The sequence below is a fragment of the Pogona vitticeps genome, chromosome 5 (genome assembly GCF_051106095.1).
Source record: "Pogona vitticeps strain Pit_001003342236 chromosome 5, PviZW2.1, whole genome shotgun sequence".
NCBI classification, from domain to species: Eukaryota; Metazoa; Chordata; class Lepidosauria; order Squamata; family Agamidae; genus Pogona; species Pogona vitticeps.
The window spans coordinates 169,911,078-169,935,101 of record NC_135787.1 but is presented as its reverse complement, the minus strand read 5'-3'; the positions used below and the strand labels follow the sequence as shown (position 1 = coordinate 169,935,101).

Sequence of the window (24,024 nt, the reverse complement as noted above, 5' to 3'; positions counted from 1 at the left end):
TAGATGGTTCTTCTATCTTTTTACTTCTCTTTGGTTTACCTCCTTACATTTCTCTCTGCCTACTCAGTATTTATATCCAAATATAGCATATTATGTGTGTATTTATGTGTGCGTACATTAGGCATGAACATATGGGGGCTTGTAAGTAAGGAAGGATCCCACTGTCCTTGAAATCAACTTATCTGAACGATGTGATGTTTTTATCCTGCTCACCAGCTATCTGTTTCTCCTGCAGTATATAGATACAGGGAAATAAGCTTCTATAAATAACCTCAAGCATGATCTACAATTCAGTCTTGTTGTTTTCCATATGGTTACAGAATTGGAGCCTAAGCACGTTTCCCCTGGGTCTCCAAACTCCGGTAATATAGTTCTCCTTTGCTTCCTCATGTGCTTGGGCTTTGATAGTAGAACGTGGGATTTGGGGAGCTGATATATAAATGGGCTTATCTTTAGATAATGTTGGACTAGATGGATATTTTGTTTCTTCACATAAATTTGTGATATCTAGCTTACCCATTGCTGTCTATTAGGAATAACAACAGGCAAAAACAATGCTACCTCTTCTAAAATGATTAGATAGAAATCACACTGCGAACTTCATTTTGCCTTTATTGAAAACGTGTGAGAGCCATTTGAAACTTGATTAGAAAAAATAATGGTCACAGAAAAAATAATGATCACCCTGAACTTTCTCTCTATAATTTCGTGCTTTAAAATGGCCATTTACCTACTATGCTCTTTGAAGATGCACTGTAGAAAATCAAGTGTTTGAGGGCATCCTGGACAAATGCCCTTGTTCTTAGCAATTTCAGACCTTGGAATAACTCAGTGGTATATCACTAGAGCTCACACACCCAGACTGAACTCATTTGTTCCCAATTTACCGCAGTGAAACCGAAGCAAGCACCAGCCTCAGGGCAGCATACAAGTTGTACTGCAAGTAATGAGGCACCAAGGATCAGGAATAGATTTAGAAGTTCCCATTTAGGTGGGAAAGATCAAATGCCTCAAATAGGTTATGCCTCCAAATCCCAAAAGGAACCGTCTGTGTTTAAGTGATGAGATTTTTCAGAAAGAAATAAAAGGTTACAAGAAGAACACTTGGGTGAGGACGTTGATTGCTGCTGTGTTTTGTTTTGTTCTGTTACCATTTCTCCTCCACTTCCTAAAGATGCATGCGTACGTACGTACGTATGTACGTACATACATACATACATACATATGTGTATACTGTATATGCATGCATGCACGTACATACAAACATACATACATATACATCTATCTATCTATCTGTCTGTCTGTCTGTCTGTCTGTCTGTCTATCTATCTATCTATATATCTATACATATACATACATATACATATATGTACACACATATACATATACGTACATACACATACACACACATATATATACATATATACATACATATATACACACACATATATACACACACATACATACATATACATATCTATCTATGTTTTATATATATAAAGAACACAGGAGCAATAAATGGTGTTCCTCTCCTGTAAAAATGTCTTCATTTTATAATTATCTTAAAATTTAACAGCAGAAACAGCACAATGAGTCTTTCTGTTACCCACTGTGTTATAAGACTCATGCATGTACTAAGTACACAGACATGGCAGTAGTAGGCATCCTTCAGTCTTTTAAGATCCAGAATACTATTGCAAAGGCAACGTAAATTAGCAAGAGTTTGAGGCTAAGCAGTCTAAGGGAGCAGAGGCAACACAAGAATCAGAGGAGGGGAAGAAAGAGAGTGACTTTTCCTAATGTGCGCCTAACCCCAAAAGGTGGGGAAATGGTGGGAGAGCAGCTGCTGTGAGTGGGAAAATACCTTATAAAATAGATTTAGAAATTACAGAGACTACCTGTCTTCCATTTAAACCAGTTTCAAAGGAAAAAAAGAAAAAATGGACAGAAATTCCAAGAGAGGACAGACCAGCTATAGTTTATGGCCAGAACCAGGAATTTGGGAGAGACAGGTTTCTCTGGCTAAATCCTTGATAATCAGAGGTTATAGTAATGATTGCAGTGCAGGTAGACTGCAGGCCTTTAGTGAATTCAGCTAGCAGTGATTCAGCAATGCTTCAGCAGGAAGTAAGAAGAGAGAAATCTTAAGGAGACATGAAGTCAGCAAATAGTCCAAGAATGAATATAACCATCTTGTAACTCTTTTCAATTAGGATTTTGGAGGTGGTTTGCAAAACTGGTTAGTTCTTCATAATAGCCCTAATTTGTTAAGAAGCAACAAAGTTTCAGTAAACAACAGAATGGCTAAAGTGTCAACCTGGTTAACATGGGGAGGGTGCTTGGCTTAAGAAGAACACTAATCACACAGGGCAAGTAGGCAGTAGGGATGTGCCATTCGGTGAGATTTTTAAAAGAATCTATGAGCTGGAACTCCCATAATTCTGTCTGAGGAAAACTCTAGGAGTTGCAGCCCACAGATTCACATCTGTAAACACCTACATTTCACTCACCTGGACCTCTGCTCCTCTATTAATGTAAAAAAAAAGTTGCCACTGTGCTTCCTAGAAGCTCTAGTCTTGTTGCCTTCTAGGCTCTATAGAGTCCAAAAACAAACGGCATATCCCTAGTAAACAGGAGACCTTGTTTCATAACAAAAGCAGAATGGAGTATCTGTAGGATTTCATGTCATAGGGGGAGATCATTTCATGAAAAGGTGCTCGTGCCAGATGTCTCACTGATTGCTTTTTCTACATCTGGGAGCAGACTCTATTGAATGAAATTATTTGGAATTATAGATTATGTAATTTTCTTTTGTCCTGAGTGCTCATTTGTAGTCTGACTTGCAAAGTCTTATTCTCTTCAGTTACTGGTGACTGATTCCTGTTCTGGGACTGTGTTATCCCAAGAAATTTTCCTTCTTCTGAACAGGGTCCTAGTTCATGAATTCTGTACATTACATGCACATGCATACAGATTATGGGGAATATTATACAAATCTGGGAAATTTTGCGACATAGGACTACAGTTGCAGTTGAACTTGCTCAAAATAACGTCCTGGAGGATTTGGATACTTGTTTTCCTTCTAGCCACATTTTGGCAGACACATCACAAGAGATAGTTCTTCTCTCTACTGTCATTATTGTCACACTGAGAAAGAAAGTGGGGTGAGGGGAAGACAGACATTCTGCGCTGGAATGTAATTCCTGCTAAGAGAACCTGCAGATGCAAGGGTTTTACTCCATCTTGACAGAATATCCTGTCTCTCTCTCTCTCTCTCTCTCTCTCTCCCCTCAGCAGGGAGAGAGGAGAAATCCAGAAGTATAGACTAATTATGATTATTTTAGTTTTGTCTTCAGATGGGATCTGAAATATTTATCTGTTCTAGATAGATTTTACATGATACAGTCTGGATTTGTATATGTAGCTTTTAAGGATATAAGAAAGAGTCTAAAATCTGGCACCAAGGAAGACTTTTAATGTTTCAGAGTTAAAATATGTTCTCTCTCTCTCTCTCTCTCTCTCTCTCTCTCTCTCTCATATATATATATACTATTTTAGTAGGAAACTGAGGTTACTCTATCTTTTTTTAAAACTGTAATTCTACACAGACAGTCATTGGCAAAACATTCACCTCAGTGGGATTTAATAGGTCTAACTATGTGCAGCATTGTAGCTTTGACACTGAAAACAAAATTGCTACACATCAATCTTGGAAGCTGAACAGTATGTTTGAATGTCATCTTAAAACTAAGTATAATCAATATTCTGTTATCTGTTTTTCTCTCAAACACTAATCTGTATTTCTAGATCTATATGCCTCCAAGTGTCCAAACTGTTCCCAAACTATGGAACCATCAGAACTGTTTTTTCTGTGAATTGGAATGGTATCCTATGGGAAACAGTGAGTGTGATGTAACATTTTGAGTGCCACACTAATCCAAGTTAGCCACAAAACTCATTGGATGGCTTTGGGCCATTCACTCTCTTTGAGCTCAATCAACCTCAGAAGACTGTTATGATGATAAGGACATTAGACAAGCCACTAGTATATCCTTCTGTACCCAGGAGCCAGAAGATGTCAACTGGAAGCCCACAAGCATGATACGAGTGAAATAGCACCCTCCTGTTCAGATTCCCTAAAAACTTTCTGGTTATATAAAGCCATGATAACTAGGAGCCATTGATAGCCATATTGTCCAGTATAAGCCATGCATACCACTTTTAGCTCCTCGGAGGGAGGGTGAGATAGAAATGTCATAAAATAAATAAGGCTGAGAACATCTGGCTTTCTGTAACCATTCTGAGCCATTTCCAGTTAGGCAGTGCACTGGCAAACCAGAGCAATAGTTTCCTACATGACATTTTTGAGCAATACACTCCAGTCCTTCCATGCTATAAGAAGTGGAAATCCCAGCATACAGTTTAATTTAGGCTGAATTCAGATTTTTAATGTAATAATTACTTTCCCTGCTGGAAAATGTTCTGATTGATGAGATAATTCTGGTGGTAAGTAATGCTGTGATATATCTGTATAAAAGCTAGGGAGGATTTTTGGTCAACAAAGTTCTTTATACAATAGCAAACACGATATTACATCGGACTATAGTTAGGCTAATTTAAATGATAATTGGAGAAAATGAAATCCCACAACACCATGTTACATCTTTTATTCCCCTATACACAATTTTTATTCAGAACGGTGTTTTAAATTTTTTTTTTTATGATCTAAACTGGGCAAAATCAATATGTGAGATAAGAACTGTTGCAAGTCGTTCAGTTCACAACATGTTGAAAGGCACGTTATTGGTTAGTTTTCATTTAGGTAGTTTATGAAGGTTACTTTGTTAGGGTAGCTATTAATATTGGTAGTGGCGGTGATGATGATGATGTGTTAATAACAGGAAACAAAAGATAAAATTATGAAAAGGCCAACATGAAAATTAAACCTAGTCAAAAAAGCATATAAAATCAAATCAGTAAAGGCCAGTGAGTATGAAGACCTTCTTAGAATTCTTCTGAAAGATTGTGAGCATGGGTCCAGAAGCATGGCAATTGGGAGTAAGCCAGGACTGTGCTCCCTCTTTTGCCTACCAGTCTGTCTGTTTTTGAGGACAGGCATATAAATATGGCTGCAGCTAGTGACCTCAAAATGTGGCCTGGTTGCATGATGGCCATTGTTATGTTACCAAATTGGACAGACATCACTAGCAAAGAGGGCATTGAGGATGAGGATTAATAAAAAGGTTCATTACCCCCCAAAAAAGAAGATGTTTTTGCACTAAATTGGCACACTGGTTTTAAGCCAATATATGTAAATATACCTTAGGTCAAAGCATAATGCCATATTGCAGAAGACTATGGCCAGGTGATCATCTCAGGTGCCCTCCTCCCAGTATATATATCTGTAAGTTGTATTTTCTATTTGTGTGTGTGTGTGTGTGTGTGTGTGTGTGTGTGTGTGTGTGTGTGTGTGTGAGAGAGAGAGAGAGAGAGAGAGAGAGAGAACAGTGTTGAAACATTTGAGGATTTATCTCTCCCTAGAAATAGAAACTTGATAAAGTGTCTATTTATACAAGCTTCTAGTTATACACCATTCCTTCATCTATGTGAAGTAAAAGCAGGCAAATAATAAGTAGTAGTGGTGTCCTGGTTCTGGAGCTGAAGGGCAGTTGACACCTCTTGTTTATTTACTACGGAGTAAATCCAGTAAAATAGCATGCATGAAGTTGCAGTCCAAAGCCATAATATGATTGGTAGTCAGAACAAAACTAGACCTACTGAATCATCTGACTAGGACTAGAATTTTGATTGAAACCCAAGATATGCTTTCATCATTTTTGAACAATATAAGAATTTTAGGAAAAATAATAAAGGATACCATGTTATTTTTGCTTATGTAGAGATCATATGGACTTTGCTAACACACCTTAAGAAGGTAGTGGTGGAATATATGTTTCAAATATCAGGGAAAGTGAACATCTATTCTGATGCTTATATATTCTCTGCTGTTACCATTTCCTTGTCACTTTCTGTGGTTTAAGCTGAGCTTTCTATATTTTCTTCTATTTCATCTACTTTGCATTCTAGGTTGAGAGAAGGGCATTCACACAAATTTGGAAAATATGCCAGTCAGACTAGAGTTGATTGATCAAGATTAATGCATAGCATATAACAAGCTGGAACAAATAAATAAAGGAATGGGTAGAAGAAAGTATAACTGAACAGTGGAGTTTGATACCAAAATTGTGGTGATGGTCACCAATTTGAATGGTTTAAAATGGAATTTGATAAAATTCGTGATAAGGGTATGGATGGCTAATTCTGCTTGAGGAACTCTTGGAGAAATCTGGGAATTGGATTAAAAAGAAGGCTGGCACATCCCTAAACACATTACTAATAATAACCTTAGAACGGCAGAGCTGTAAGGGACCTATGGATTATCAAGTCCAGCCCCTGACAAACTCCCAACTCTGGTATCACAGCCAGAGACCAAACCACTGAGCTATCCAGCAGTTCTCATCTCTGATTGCAGACTATTTCTTCTGCCTCTGTAGAGTAAGTCTGATGTAAGTAAGATTGTGATATAGTGACTCCTAGTATCTAGCACTATTAATTCCCCCCCCCTTTTCTTTTCTGCTTCTGGTAATTAAGAACTTTTACAGTTGTATCTAAATGGTTAGTATATTGGTTGTTGACATAGGTAATTTTGGACTAACGTGTGGGTTGCACTTTATTATCCAATATTTATAATATTGTATTTAGTAACTGAATTGGGGTCCCTTGAAGTCTTGAACTGAAACTTTCATTTTTGATTGACTGCAAGATAATTTTGCATTTTGTCTTCACATTTTAGTTGAAAATTTTCAACTTCTGTTTGGATAATGTGGTTAGGATTTCTGAACTTCTTTTTAGAGGGGAAAGTGGGAAATTCAAATAGATGATGAAGACCAAGACATATTCAAGCAATGAAGAGGTTAAAATGGTTCATGAAATTTAGGGGCACTGAAGACCATATGGAATCCAGATGTCTTATGTTTTCAGAAGCAGAACAAGTCTAGTGTTGAGGAAGAAATAATTTTAGACTAAACAAATGGTAAATGCTGCTACTGAACACAACAAGACTTTTAAGAAGAGTGCATGAATGATCTTTTTCTTGGTAGACTGGTGGAACCTTGCTATTCCTTTCCCTGTTTTGAGAACAAGTTAGCCATTCAGATATGATAAGGATGGACAATAAGTAATGCTACGGAAAACAAAATACTATTCTCCTTCCCTTTGTTTATCTCAGTGTGCTTACAGCAAGTGCATTTTACTTTCTGTGTTGGCAAGTCTGTCTTCTTTTCCACTGTATGTATTAAATCAGTCCTTCAAGAAGCAATTGCCTCTACATGATCGCTGCTGATTGTTTAGTGCCTTCAGTTACTGGCAGCTGGTATTGTAGGATTCCAAAGGGAGCCGATACATGCTCAGGGTCTACAGTCTGAAAGCTGAAGGCAAGCTACTTATAGTATATACAATGGTTCAGATAAATTTAAACACTTCTTAAACTCACTGAAAGAAGAGAAGAGCTTGAAAGTCTTCTTTCCTATTGGATTAAATCAGTAGGCCTCCGGCTCCTTTCCAAAAATTAAAATAAACATGGTGTGCATCAGTGAACAGGTCCATATTTTTTTTGGTCTCCCTGTTGTCCCAAGACTGTGTTTCCCTGGCACCAATGGGGCATTGCTTTTCAATGTAAATACCAGCTTAGAAAAGGGATTTCCTTCAGCACTGCACCTCAGCAAGGTTCATTTTCTTTCCACGCTGCTCTGATCCTGATAGTTGTAGTTGCTGTTCCCACCCCACCCCCAGTCAATGCAAGTTTTGTGCTTAAAAACCAGTAGTTCAAATGGAAAAAATGCATTTGAAGTCAATTCTCATTTGCCCCAAACTCTGTGGAACCTCACTGTTTTGCTCTGAGGATATTTCCCATGGACAATACTGTATATTTTTATTTTCCATTCCCCTATGGAACTCCGTGTCAAGAAATATTGTTTATCTGCAAAAGGAGATTAAAATGACATCCCAGAGTGTGGACTACTGATTTTGAGATTAAAATTATTTGTAGTAAAGGGGAGGGGATGAGAGAAGGAGAAAGGTAGTAAAAGACACAGCTCTCCTGTTTGAGATTTAATGACACAGTTTATAAATGTCACACTGTCAGCGTCCTCATAAGTTTCAAGCAAACCTCTATGCAGACCATTGGACATGAATATTTGTAGGGTTCTTGGAAACTTGGTGCTGCTTATTATAGCAATGAACCTTTACACTGACCTTAAAGTGTGTAATATAATGAGATGGCTTTTCATTAGAATAATACATTTTAAATACCAGCAAAGTGGTGGAAGAGATTGTATTTTCAGAATATTTTTCAATTTTCAACAGCTCCTCAGCTGCCCTACTTAACGAAGAGAAAGCTGTTGCCTTGGTTAGACTGCAGCTCACAGAAAGCCTTTTTTTTTGGGGGGGGGGATGTTTTATATTTCCTTTCAAAAAAAAAGTTTGAATCTTGGGAATTGAAAAAGGGTTTTGCTACTCCAGAAGAGGTTGTTTCATTCCTTCTTGCTGAGGAAGGAAATGAGTAGAAAGGGAAAACCAATAAAACCATAAGAAAAGTAAAAAAAAAAAAAATCAGAAGAAAAACAAGAGGCACTAGGTTGGGGAATGGTAAAGGAACTTGTGGATGCCTTTACAATGAACTAGAGATCTTAGGGTTGAGTGAGGCATTTACAGTACTGGTAAGTGGGTGTTAGAAGAATCCCCATATTGTGGTTCCCCTTTGTCCCAGCCATCACTTCTGTAATGACAAAATCAGTGATGAGTGCCAATAAGCAGCCCTACTGGAAAACGAGTTGAAGTATTTGCAAGTTTGCAGAAATATAGCATTTCTCTTTTTAATTCTACTGAGGGTGGAGGTCCAACTCAAACATAAATAGCATGGGTGGCTGAGCATTTTCAGATGCCATGGGACAATGAGTATTATTTGGAAAAGAAAACGAAAACATTGTGGATAATAGAAAGGAGGATTGTGGGTAAAAAAAAGAGCATCCTGGAGAAGATCATGGCTAGGTTGCTGGAATTCTGAATAAAAGTACTCCTATTAGTAAATGAGTTTATACTGCAACATTTTGTTGCAGACCCTGATGGTGTTTATTAATATAAACACACAGCAAGACCCCATCAGACTTTTTTTTTAAAAGTGCCAGCCAGTGGAATAAAACGGGTGGGGAAATCTGCAGCTTAGCAGCATCATACTCTGGCTGCAATAGAACAGATTTATACACGTTTAGACGTTTAGCTAGGAGCAATGCAAGATGTCCCATTGTCTAAGGTGGGAGGATGTTTGCTGCTACTACTTCCCCCTGAATGTGAGGGTCTTTAATCAGAATAAAGGACCATATGTGCCTTAACCATAGAGATTGCTAGTGCTGCCATGTCAGAGGAGATCGTCAAGTTTTCTTTGCCCACAAGGTCTCATTGTGAGGAAGAATCTCAGAGCACAGGCTTAGGGCATGGCGTGCCATCAGTAATGTCTGCCCACCTTGAGTTTAGCTATCCTTTCAGGATTTATCAGAACAAGGCATTGACCTAGCAGTTGGTGGGCAGGTTGTAGTGAGAGGAAGGGGCATGTAATCTAACATCTCCTGATCTCACCACCTTTTTTCCATCTCATATTGACTCCGATTGGAACTAGTCTTACATCTGCATTAAATGTTATAGGGAAAGAAAGTGTGTGCCACAACTTTGCTATCTAGCCTTAAAACCTGAATTGCTTTCTCAGTTATGTTGTCAACATTTACATAATAACAATTGTTTGTGATGGTGATAGAATTTTATTTTATGACCTTTTCTTAAGGATTACTGAGATAATGAAGGTAAAAAGCAATTTGACTGGGGAGGTACTGAGTAAATGCTAAGAATGTCTTTTATATGTTTAGTATCAGATTTATGCTATGCCTTTGTTCAGATAGTGTATGATCAGAAACAATTGAAATCCTATGTATATGCTTCAAAATTAATGCCACAGAGTTTCGTAGGGTTTATTTCTGTAGAAACATGGAAAGAATTGGGTTGTGAATCCCACTTCTGTGCAAAGTAAACAAACATCCTACATAGCCTGCCATAAGATGACTAGAAATGTGCCAGAAATGAAGGCTGAAAATGTAATCAGAACTCTCTGGGGGAGAAAACATGCTGTAGTGTAATGAAGTGGGTATAGGAAATACTCCAAGAAGGAAAGATGTGTGTGGTGAACTTTGCCAGACAATACAGAAGTACAGCCTTCATTAGCAGATGAAGTTATATGGCTATATGACAAATAATTAATGTCTCTCCAAGTCTGGAAAGTGTACACCTGAGAGTACTTAAAAGACCTCATATACGTAATTATTGATCTTTTAACAAAAATGTGCAATTTACTATAATTGATATTTTCACTCAAGGGATGGAAGGTAGCCAGCATAATGCTGTTTTTAAAAAGTGAACTGAGGGATCTTGGGAAATTGTAGGCCATTATCTTAAAATACATTTTAGATACATTAGTATAAGAAGAAGACTTACCAATTTAATAGGATATTCACGTCTGCACTTTGGGGTGGGGGGGAGAAGATACGAGTTTCCAAAAAGAGGACAGTGGGCACAGATTTGCATAAAATGTGCATTTAATAACTTGATATAAAAATAATTGCATTTCACCATTTTGGGGAAGGCAGTAACCAAGTACCCTTCTCCTGCTTCTGAGTTTGCTGTTCAGGTTCTGAATGTTGATAAGCTATTTCAAGCCCATAGTAAGCTCTTGTTTCGGATGGTTCTTTATACTGGACTTGGATTTGACAGTTGTTGAAACATAGGATGCCTTTAAACAGAGATCTGTCCCCCAAAGCATAGAACATATGACCCTTTTATGAGGAAAACATAACACAAGTTCTGAACTGGGAAAGTCTACTTCATCAGCCTTTCATATTTCTTTGAGGTTGTCAATCATCGTGCTTGATTTGATAGTCCTGACATATGTAGATTTGCAAAATATTCCAGACAAAATTTCGGTTAGGCTGTATATATTAAAAAATCACACTTAGGCCATCTGAGAATAAAGGGGCAGGTCTTCTCCAAGATTGCTGGGTCCTCAAAAAATGTCAAGAAGCACAAGGGAAATGGGTTACTGAAAAAAGAGAAAATTTGGCTTCTGTATTAGGATTGCTATTCTTTAAGTAACTGATAAACGACTTGCACTGAAGATGGCAACCAACTTTATGGGTTACCCCAAATTGTCCAAAAGAGTGAGGTGCAGATTAGACTATGAAGAATCCCAAAAGGATTTGGGGTGGATTTATAGCCTTCTGGAAAATGAAATTTACTACAGTATAAGGACATATGCACATCTAGAGACTCTGAATAGACTATAGATAAGCAGGAAGGAAATCTTGAAGTAATAGTGAACAGCAATAATGATGGAAAAGGCAATTTCAGGATACAGGAGTTACAAGCAAAGTAAATGAAAATAAAACAGACAGTGTCATTATGGCTATAGTGTTTCTACATTTGCCATAAATCTCATATCAGAAAGTATTTTGAATAGCTGGAAAAGATGCAAGACGTTTAACTTGGGAATAAGCTACATCTGAGTAATATCAACGAGCAGAAAAGAGATAAGCAAATGTATAAACAGACCAACCAACCAGCCAACCAACCAATAAATAAATTTAACTTCTGAATCATTGTGTGTAGAGTCATGCTGTAAACTAATTGATGGCATGGAGCACATTCCCTGAAAATAAAGGTTAAAGGTCAAGGACTTATTATTTTTGAAAGTAATGACTGGAGGTTATTGTGACATGTAAGGATTTATAAGACTATGAATAGCACAAAGAGTTGGTGGATTTTTTTTTTGTCTCTTACAGAAGTATAATTCAAGGTTATCCAATAGAATGGACTGGTTAGAAGGGAATAAAAACATTCTTTTTTCTTATTTCTTTTCTTATTTATTTATTCTATTTGTATCCCGCCTATCTGGTCATCGTGACCACTCTTACAGTGCAATTTATCATATGGAATTCAGTGTCATTTATAGTAATGGCCACTTCAGAGCCAAGACAGAGAAAGGAATTTCCTTTTTCATATGGTACATAATTATTGTACCAAATTCTGTACCACTTACAAGTAATGGCCATTGGTTTAGATGCTTTAAAGTGGCATTTTTAAAACTTGTGGAAGGAAGATCAATCCATGGGTATCAGTAATAAATTCAGAAAGTATTAAGATTCTCATTGATTGCTCCCTCCCTCCCATTGTCAATTGACAGAGAGTTGGGACAACTCTATTGGGCTGGCCAGATTTAGTACTTTCTGTGTGCTTGAAAGGCCAAGTTGTGAACAGGGTGGCTTCTTTACTAATGGATAAAGATACAGTAAAGGTAAAGGTTCCCCTTGACATTTTTTGTCCAGTCGTGTCCGACTCTAGGGGGCGGCGCTCATCCCGCTTTTCAAGCCATAGAGCCAGCGCCTGTCCGAAGACAGTTTCCGTTATCACATGGCCAGCGTGACTACCTTCCCACCGAGGTGGTACCTATTTATCTACTCGCATTTACATGCTTTCGAACTGCTAGGTCGGCGAGGAGCTGGGACAAAGCGACAGGAGCTCACTCCGTCGCGTGGATTCGATCTTACGACTGCTGGTCTTCTGACCCTGCAGCACAGGCTTCTGCGGTTTAGCCCATAGCGCTACCACGTCCCTACTTACTAATGGATACTTGATATTTAAAGTTCTGGGGAAAAAAGACTGACAAGGTTTTCAGTATCTGTCAGAACTAGAGATGCCAATGTACATATCACCCATTATATTTTGAACCTTTCAGAGCAATCCCTCTGGTCATTATTGGAAATGGGGTCTAGAATTAAAGTAGGCTCTTAGACTGATGTTGTTGCCACATTCTTGAGTGATGGAAGCAAAGAACAACAGAGATGGAACCCAGGCAGCAAAAAGTAAGAATGAAGCTGACATGTAGTAAGCATCATATCATAGATATCAAACAGGAGGAAGGAACAATGATAAGAAACAGGGACCCTTTTATTAAAAACAAGAATATAGAAATCTTATGTCAGTCTTTGCAGTAGTCATGGCAACAATGTCATAGTGGAAGATCAAGTGAAACTAAGAGAGTGGCGCCAGATACTCTGCTCCTAGATGAGGTGATGAAACTGATCAAGCAGATGAAAAGTGAAAAGGGACAATAAAGTTTCTTGTCAGCTTTTCTTGCAGCAAAAAATTAAAAATAAAATTAAGCAAAGCAAGATATCAGGTCACAGGAGTCATCCGCGATATCACAAAACTTATAGAAATGAAGATTAAATGCCATTTGAAACAAATACCTGGGACCTATTTATCCACAGAAAAGGGGTAGTTATTCAAAGTTACAGGTGCACTCTCACCTATATAGCATTTTCATATTTGTCTGCATTTTTTATTTTGTCATTTGATGCTATGTTTATATGACTTTTAAAAGTCCTCTCATTGTGAGGTATAAAAAAGGGTTTTCCAGAGACATAGAAAACATGATTGTCCAGTGAACAAAACAACAGGAGGTTGGCAAAGGTAAGAAAGAATAAAATATTACATGGATACACAGAATGTTTGTTGCTATGGCGCACAAGAGGTAAGGACAAGATATAATGGATAAAGTCCAACAGGTCTGATAAACGCATACGTTTACATTAAGACTGTCTGACTGTTCCAAATAACCTTTGACTGGCTAGCTCAGTGGTTTCGGTATTTTAGATTTAATTTCCCCATTGTGCCTCTTGGGAGAAAAAACAGCCTATGTGGCCTTGGGCAAGCTGCACAGTCCCAGGACACTGTCAGAAGAAGGCAATGGTAAACCAGTTCTAAGACCTCTCTACTTGGAAAACCCTAAAAAAGGTCACCATAAGTCAGAATTGACTTGACAGCACAGGATTCTGAATACCACTGTTAAGTGGTCATTGGCAAGGTTTCGCTGTTGCAATGGCATCAACCTGCACAGTGGCATGGCCTCTTTTTTCCTAATCTAGACTGCGGTAGCACAATATATAACGTTATGGTAGCAGGACTGTCATGAATGTCAGAATATATCCAGTTATTTACTCTCAGGTTGTAATCACAAAGTTTTTCGTTTAGTTATTTTATTTATGTCCCACCTTTCCTCCACTGAGCTGAGAAGATGGTAGCAGATTTAGAATCCTTCCCCACACTTCACTGTATCCTTGCAACCATCCTGTTAGGGCTGAGCAACAATGACTGATCGAGTGAGTTTTGCTGTTTTGCGGTGGCTTGAACTCCCAAGCCTTTAGACAAACATTCCTCCCTCTTCTCTTTGTGGATGCTCTTCATGCAGCTTAGAATGCTAGGAAATATGATTTTCAAATCATGTGGAGAGTCTCCATGCATAGAAGATATCAATACTGTAAATAGTATAAGATGCAGTGGTAGCATGTCCTTTATGTTCCAGTTTTCCTCCTAGTGGTAGCTTCTTGGATTTTGTTGAATCTTGCTCCAGATGGCTTCTGGAGGTTTTTGGAATGGCCCTGAAATTGAGAGCCTGAAAGTCAACACATCACCCATTTGGATCTGAACAGTATTTTACAGTGTTTTTATGGAGAACCCCTATCAACCATACACTTATGGTTCATTAGAGCAGTGGTTCTTAACGTGGGCGATAATGCCCCCCAGGGGGCGATTTCATTTTTCAGGGGGGCAGTAGAACGAAAAGGGGCGGCGTGGGGGCGCTGGAGCAGAAGGGGGGCAGTGGGGGGCGTTGGAGCAAGCCAAACCTGTGAAGATGGCTACAGCCTTTTTACAGTGTGCATGAATATATATTTTCCTCCAATCTTAATTTAGTTTCAGAGTTTTTGTCTTGAAATTTTTAGTTCCTGCATTTGTTTTTATGCACTTTTTATATTTCTTTTTGCGTCTTAAAATTCACTTGCAACTAAATCATTAAATGTTACTTTTGGGGGGGCATTTCAATTTCTTGGAATTTAATTTTGTTTTCAGCGGTCATTGGATTTAAGTGTCTTAAATAAATAAATAAATAAATAAATAAATAAATAAATAAATAAATAAATAAATAAATAAATAAATAAATAAATAAATAAATAAATAAATAAGATATCATCACCGTGGGGAGGGGGGCGATGATAACTTCTTCAATGGCTCAAGGGGGCGTTTCTATCAAAAAGGTTAAGAACCACTGCATTAGAGGTCTCAGTTATAGAAATTGATGGTAAAAATGTGTTTTTTCTCTTCTTTTGGTGGCCTTTTTGTTTCAACTATTCTTCATAGCTTGTTTGTTTGTTTGCTTATTTATTTATTTAAAACCTTTTTACCCCACTTTTGCCTTAAAAGGATCCAAGGTGGCTGACAACAATTAAAAGACAATATTTTCAAAATTAAAAACACTGAGTATACAAATGTTTTTTTTAAAAAAATTAAACAGGTTTTATATTTAAAATGGTCAATAAAATCAATACTAAAAACACATTTAAAAAAAAACAGAGCACGCCATCCATTCAAAGAGACCCCTCTCAGCTGCCAGTCATTAAGAAAAAGCCTGCCTGAAAACAAAGGTCTTTACCTGCTTGAAGAAGGACAGCAAAGACGGGTCCACCTAAGCTTCCTGTCGGAGGGAGTGCCAGAGTCTGGGAGCAGCAACAGAGAAGGCTCTTTCTTGTGTCCCCAACAAGTGCACCTGTGAAGGTGGTGGGATGGAGAGAAAGGCCTCCCTTGATGATCTTAATTCCTGGACTGGCTCATAGAGGGAGATGTGGTATTTCAGATAGCATGGACCCAAGCCATTTAGGACTTTATAGGTTAAAACCAGGACTTTGAATTGTGCCCAGAAATGGATCAGCAGCCAGTGGAGCTGTTGTAGAAGAGGAGTTATACGTACATTCCCTGTAACCAGTGCAAGTTAGCAATCTCGCTGCAGCATTTTGGACCAACTGAAGTTTCTGAACACTTTCCAAAGACAGCCCCACGTAGAGCACATTACAGTAATCCAGCCCAGATATACTAGGGCATGTGTCACCATGATCCGATCAGCCCTCTCAAGAAATGGGTGGAGCTGGTGCACTAGTTTTAACTGTGCGAAGGCATTCCTGGCCACCACCGAAACCTGGGAATCCAGGCTCAGAGATTAATCCAGGAGCATCCCCAAGCTGTGTATCTGTGTTTTCAGAGGGAGTGTAACCCCATCCAGCACAGGCTGCAGCTCTGTTCTTTTATCAGGTTTTCAACTGACCAGGAGCACCTCTGTCTTGTCTGGATTAAGCTTCAATTCTTTCACTCTAATCCAGTCCATTACTGCCACCAGACACTGATTTAGAACTGAAACAGCTTCCTCAGATTTATATAGAAAGGAGAGATAGATTTGGATGTCATCCACATACTGGTGACATTGAACCCCAAAACTCTGGACAACCTCTCACAGCAGTTTCATGTAGATGTTGAATAGCATAGAAGACAAAACAGAACTCTGAGGGACATCACGGATGTTGAACAGGAGTCCTCCAGCACCACCTCTAGGATCTCTCCTCTAGGAAGTACTGTAAAACAGTGCCTCTAAGTCCCATCCCTGAGAGATGGCCTGGAAGGACAGCATGGTCAATGGTACTGAAAGCCCCTGAGAGGTCCAGCAGAACCAACAGGGACACACTCCCCCTGTTCAGTTCTGGCATAGGTCATCCAACAAGATGACCAAAGCAGTCTCTGTCCCATAACTAGACCTGAAGCTGGATTGAAATGGATCTAGATAATCTGTCTCATCCAGGAACCCCTGGAGCTGAGAAGATGCAAACTGTTCCAGCACCTTGCCCCAAACTGGGTGTTAGAGACTGGAAAGTAATTAGTTTCTTAGATGGAACTAGCTGCAGCACACATGTTGTTTTCAAGCTCTTCTTCAGCTAACAATTTGGAATTGATGGCCCGTCTCTTAAAACAGAGGACAGTTACAGGCAATCTGCCCCTCCCACTTCTCTCTTTCTGCCATTTTGAAACTTGAAGAATTTTTCTTTAGTTGGGGGAGGGCCCCTGTAAAAACTTTATATTATACTCTGATAATAAATATTTCCCATTTTTATGGTAAGGCTAATTCTGATCAGTCTTGCACTTATTTTCTTTTTTCACTATGAATTACAGTATAACTATAAATTATAACTTTAATTATGAAGATTCCTTCTTCCAGGAGTTAAATAATGGATTAGATATGGACAAGATGCCTCTGTGTTATGAGGTTAGATCAAATTAATAGACTTCACGTGTTTCAGCATTGCTTTGTTATGGTGACTTTCAAAGTTTTCAGTGTATTTAAACTCCTTGCAAAGAAAGATAATACAGTGTCCGAATAATTTCAAAGTCATTTGTGTTCTTTGAAGTTCTTGTGTTTCAGAAAGACTGAACAAAGCAAAAGGGGGTGTGAGTGAGGTGCTTTTAACTCTTGTGAAGCCCATGTTAAACATTCATTCCATTGGGTAGCTGTTTTTCATAGCAAATCACTTTAAAGTATTCCCTTGGTTCCCTGCATAGTTTTGGGGGCAAGATTCAGCCCAAAATAGATTATTTCTTTATTTGTGTTGCAACACTGAACAGTTTAAAAATATAGACATACATAAAACATAAATAAAAGTCAAACAAATTAAACTATTCAAACGATTAGACTGTTTTTGACCAGAAACTGCCACTTTAATAGGATTATCTCTGCTGTTTACTAGATCTTCTTTTGTACACATGGTGGGGCATAAATTGCATGCACATAAGTGCTGCATTGATTGAATTTCTCCACATTCACAGAACATTTGCCCTATATCTAGGTGGCCCCTTTTTATTTGATTATTGCTGATCTTTCTTCTTTGTTTCAAAATCTGTTAAGTGATTTTCAGAATCTTATCCTGGTTGAAGACACTCTTCAGCATTAGTCCATTCAGCAAGGTGTGTTATTTTTGCCCTTGATAGGTTTAGCGTAGCCTTTAATATTTAAAACTTGAAAGATACGCAGAAAAAAATTTCCTCAATTCTGACTGTCACTTAAGGGGTTGGTTTCAGTGAAGTAGATGGGTTTGGTGCTGATTACATTATTTCATTCATTATTTGCTAGCAACGTTTGATCAATGCTAATGTGTTTCATAGACATATAGGATATCACATTTCCATTTGCCGCAAAGTGAAGCTAGGAGTCCCTTTTTAGATTAAGAGATGCCCTCTACATTAATCGAAACATTGTCATTTGTAAGGATCATTGGCTCATTTTGCTCACTGGCAATTTTATAGTACAATGCTTCTGGACAGGAAGGATTAGCTGGTTGCACCTCAATGCCCAGGGGATACTCAAGTGCACTCACAATGCTTTTCACTGTTTGGGAGGCTTTCTCTGTGTCCCGCCAGTCCGAAATAGATCAGACCTGGAAAAGGAATTTGATTTGTCCCTCTTCTTACGACAATATAGGAAAGGTTCTAAAGTGCATTACTTTTTTTATTGGTAGATATGTGCCATATAAGATTTAATCAATTAAGTTTGTACTAGTACTACTTCTGATTAAAGAAGAGGCAGATTGGTAACAAAGCTGTGAAGGGCTGTTCAGAAGTGGAAAAATAGAAATAAACCAATTAGAAAGAATGATGTGCAGTTTATGCTTTCCATTCCCATCTAGGAACATAATTTAGGAGTATAAATTCTTGCTTGTCTTTCATGCGAGGACAAGGAACCACAAAATTATTATTCTTGCTTTGCATTAGGTAGAAATATTTTTGGTACTCTTAATAAAAGAAGAAGAGAATTAACTTTGTGTAGGGTTAATTGTGCCTTGCTTCTCAAAAGGAAAAGACACATGTTTTGTACAAAGGCAATTTGCGCAAATTACAGAAACACTGAGGAGAAAAAAAAACCACACATTTTGTCTTCCTGTTGCTTGGATGCAAAGAATCTGGAGGGTCCTGAAAATTCCTCATGAAGTTATTTCTTCAAACAAAGACAGTCTAAATCAATGAGAATTAAGAAGCCTGTGGGTATTGTTTACTCACAGACTTTCATTTATTTCTACATGCTGACACATGGCAGCAACAATACAGTGGATAGCATAGGCCTTTGAGACTTCTGAATGTCAATTGTGAACGTGTGTGGGAATTGTCAGAGATGTCTTTAGCAATACTGCTATTGAGATGTCATCCTCATTGGCTTTGTATGAAAGACCCTGGGTTTCCCTCACAGTGATTTCCCAGATTCATGTGATCATAGTGATTTTTTCCCCAAGACATTACCAGCACAAGTGTCAGGTGGGTCGCAGGCATCTAAATGGAGGTATTGACCAGACATATAACCTGGTGGAGAATGTATACTGATTGTCAATATTTTCCAGGACAGACCAAAGTGCTTCTTTACATAACACATAATTAATGTATGGAATTATCTGATCCAAGGTTGCTAGTTTAAAGAAAAAAAAATCTTTTCAAGCAATGCCCTGATTGGCTACACTAGGAAGCAGAATGTCAGACTAGACTGGCTGCTGATCAAATCCAGTAGGGTTGATGTATGTTTGTATGCCATACAATGTATGGTGTTTGCTCCTTATGTTCTTTGTGTTGAATTGCCTTCCACCTCTAGAAGATCTTTGTTTGCAGATGGTGCCCTTGCAGAGGAATAAGTGCTAAGGTTTATATATTATAAGGTATGCATATATTTAATCCAAATTGAGGGGTTCTCTGATAGCTATTTTAAAAGCTTGCCTATTAATGCTGTGTCATAAAAGTCACACTTAGTTTGAAGCAACGGCTACCTTCATCAGGATGAGAAATGTGTAGGTAGACCACATACACCTCCCATCATGGATCTTGTAGCAGGCCTAGAGTTTCAAGTGTTCCCCTTTGCTGCAAAAAAGTTTAAGGCCCTCATTGGACAGTTACACCCTCAGAAGCGTCCAAGGGGTATACATCTCTATTTTAGTGCTCTTTAGTTTATTGGGACGTGGTGGCGCTGCGGGCTAAACCGCAGAAGCCTGTGCTGCAGGGTCAGAAGACCAAGCAGTCGTAAGATCGAATCCACGCGACGGAGTGAGCGCCCATTGCTTGTCCCAGCTCCCGCCAACCTAGCGGTTCGAAAGCATGCAAATGCAAGTAGATCAATAGGGACCACCTCGGTGGGAAGGTAACAGCGTTCCGTGTCTAAGTCGCACTGGCCATGTGACCACGGAAGATTGTCTTCGGACAAAAACGCTGGCTCTATGGCTTGGAAATGGGGATGAGCACCGCCCCCTAGAGTCGAACACGACTGGACAAAAATTGTCAAGGGGAACCTTTACCTTTACCTTAGTTTATTTTTATTTTTTTGCCCCAAATATCATTTAACCCCTCCCCCCAAATCTCCTCTGGTTGCTTCTAGTTAGATTAAAAAGGGGGCCACAGTGAGTACGAGGAGTTGCTCCCCCCTCTGCAGTTGGCCACTCCTATGAACACACAGTGTATCTATGTAGGGAATTGTGCTTACTTTCTGTATATTAGATTTACAAATAAAGCTGTGAAACACTTTTAAAGGTGAAACAAAAAGTGAAGAGTGAGGAAGAACTAAGGCTGATTTAAAATGGATGGTCTTGATTTTAAGGCAGGTAATAGTTTCAATTTGTCATCCTTTACTGCATCTCATTAATTATTTTGTAATATTTAAAGAAACATTTTATTCTGATTCGCAATATTTCTCAAAGATTTGACTATGGAATGATATCTATTTTTTCTGATTTGTTTTGTTTTAATTGCTGTTAGCATGATCAAATGTGTTTCCCTTCTTAATGGACAAAAGTGATAAAGGAAAGAGCAATGTTTAAACAAAAGCAGATGACTATGATAGATTTTTCTGACAAGGAACACAAAGAACTACTTTTTAAAAATTAATTTTATTTATATACAAAATAAACCCAAAAACAAAGCAAAACAATAGTGTACTCCTCGGCCCAGGGTCTCTCTCTCTCTCTCTCTCTCTCTCTCTCTCTCTCTCTCTCTCTCTCTCTCTCTCTCTCTCTCTCTCTCTCTGTGTGTGTGTGTGTGTGTGTGTGTGTGTGTGTGTGTGGTGTGTAAAATAACAATGTTCCATTCATCTTTTAAATGACCCCCTCATCTTTCAGAAATACATATATTCTTGCCCTGGCTATTACCCCTTTCCTTTATTCAATACAGCATTTATAAAGTCATCTCATATCTCATTAAATTTATTGATCTTACAAAGAACCACTATTATGAATCTCTTGACTGACTAGCAGTTACTTAAAGAGCAGCACTAGTAGGGATATTTGGAAAGCAATCTTTTAAAACCAGTAGACCACTTGACTGAAGTACTTTAAGCTTCTGCTGCACAGTGGTAGATAGATTAACCAAATTTATAAATTGTACGGGAAAATATTTTTCCCTCCTTTTATTTTGCTATTGTAAAGATTGTTTAGGGCCTTTACAGACAGAATAGTTTTTCCAGGTTAATAGCCAGAATTGCCTTCAATTTTCTGGGTGATATTACTCTATGCTGGGCGTTTTTAAAAGCCATTTAAAAACCTGGCTCTTTAGGCAGGCCTTCCCTCCAGTCAATTAATTGATCTGTGTTTTTCAATTATCCCATCTTGATAATGTATATATGCATCAGCTAGTAGGTTTTATTGTAATGTATTATTATGCATGTTATTCTGTTATATTTTATCACTCATGTAAGCCTCCCCGAGTAGACTTTAGGGGCGGGGTATAAGTCTAAATAAAGTAAAAAAAGTAAAAGTAAAGTAAGCATTGCTGTTGTTGAGAAATCAGTTTATTGATATTTCAACCACTAACTCATTCTTTGGAGATGCAACCATTCTTGACAAGCAAACACAACTATTGTTAATGTTTTGCATGTTCCACTAGTATCATGACAATCTATTTAATAGCATCCATCAGGTCATTTAAAAAAAAATTCACAAATCCTGCCTTGATTGTTTGGTAAAGTAATCCAAGAATTTTTAATTGCCTTTAACACTCTCCACTACCATCCCATCATTTTCCTTCAATTTCCTATGAGATGTATACTGTGACTATAACTACACAATCAAATACTGTGAGCAAGCACTGTACCAAATTCAAAGCATTTTTGATCACATGACACAAAGGCCAGTTCAAATTATTCCAGCCATTTTTGTTCCCAGTGCAACTTTATTTTCTCTGCCACAGTGGGCTTCTATTTTTTTTTAAGCTGGAGCGTTTTAAACAGACTTTTTCCTGTGTGATCAGGAAAATCCAATCTTGCAAAGATGTTTCTGTGTGTGACATAAGCAATTGGGGCATAATGTACAGGACCGTGGGAACACTCCCATGTTCACCTCCTGATCATCCTCCAAATTTTTATTTTCAGCTATGAAATTAGCACTAGAGCATCTTGTCACCTTGTCATTAGTATTAGCATACTAGTTTAGCACTATATCACCTCTGAACAAAAAAATTAAAACATTAGAAATTTATTAGAAACAAAAAACCCCAACACAGATGAAGTAAAAGACATTTCAAATAAATAAAATAAAATAAATAAAAATTCTATATGTGGCATTTTTGTATACATTAAGAGTAACTTTAGAATGCTGCCACATTTTTCAGAACACTTTACAACCTTTTCAAAACCAAGATCTTGACAATGAGCCATAAAGGAATCAGCAGAGGTGGGACCAGGGGAAGAAACGAAAGAAGAGTGGGCTGTGGGCTATAATCCAAATCACATCACATTGAGTCAATCCACAGCCCTATGTAATAACTGACTATGAATTTAGATGTAATGCAGGCTCTGAATCAAACAGCAGCAAAGCAGTATGTGTAGTCACAGTATGACTCTCCGGTGTTTACAAGCTCCTTTTTTTTACAGTAAAACAAAAATAATGTACATACCAAAACAAAACTATCCTTTCCCTGTTTCTGTTACATGAAGCTGTGTATATCACTTCCTGTGGTTATCCTTACTGAAGTCAGAAGGACATTATTATCCCCGGAAGTTAATGATATCTGAATATGAAGTTTCACTCCAACGTCTGTTAATTTCTCTTTCCATGCCTGTATTTTGCTACAGGAAAATGTTGTGCTGTTTAAAGTTACTTCAAATATTTGTTTTGAACTCAAGCCGTAGAAATATAGAAAATGTGAATGCATTTTGTGTGTCTCATGATACTACAGGTGTACCTCGGTTTACAAACGCCTCAATTAACGTAATGTTCGGTTTACAAATGAAAATCCATTGAAAATAATGCCTCGGTTTATGAATTTATTTATTTTTTGCAATATGAAACAAGTTTGCATTGCACCTGGGAAGTTTATAGCACTGCTCCCGTGCATGCATTCCTATGGGAAACTGTGTTTTGGTTTGTGAATTTTTCACATTGTGAAACATCCCAGAGAACATATTAAATTTGTGAACTGAGGTATGCCTGTAGTGGAATAGAAACCTATGAATCTTGTTAGTGTGCATGGATTGTGGACATACCTAGAGATGTGAACATATTGAACTTCATCAGACTAAAATTCAGTATATTTCTTCCTGAAGTAATCAACATCATTATCATCATAGAACTGCAGAGCTGGAAGAGACTCTATAGATGATGAAGTTCAACCCCTGTCAAGGAAGCAAAAGTTGAATTGAACTTCCAACCATTGATTACATAGCCAGATGCCTAAACCACTGAGCTATCCATGGATCTAGATATTAGCAAAGGGAAAAACGAACTCATTAGAAGTTTTTCTTTATTTGCCCATGTATGATGGGGTTTTCTGAGTCCGACTTGGACACTGGGCATAAAGAAATATACATATTTTTCTTAAAAAAAACTGGTATTGCAAATCTCTGTATCATTTACTTCTAAGCGTAGTACTCAAATATTGAAAGCAGATATAGTTTCACCTTTGTCTAGTCAAATCTTCCCTTTATTTATTTTCAACATCTAGACTTTGGATAGGTTTGACCTCAGCTAGATT

At 38.0% G+C, this 24,024-nt stretch overlaps 1 protein-coding gene across 1 annotated transcript in view; it reads left to right on the top strand.

The window, feature by feature from the left end:
* ABTB3 (ankyrin repeat and BTB domain containing 3) overlaps positions 1 to 24,024 on the top strand; it is a 272,906-nt gene that overhangs the window by 137,904 nt on the left and 110,978 nt on the right. The gene's annotated exons all lie outside the window — the stretch shown is intronic.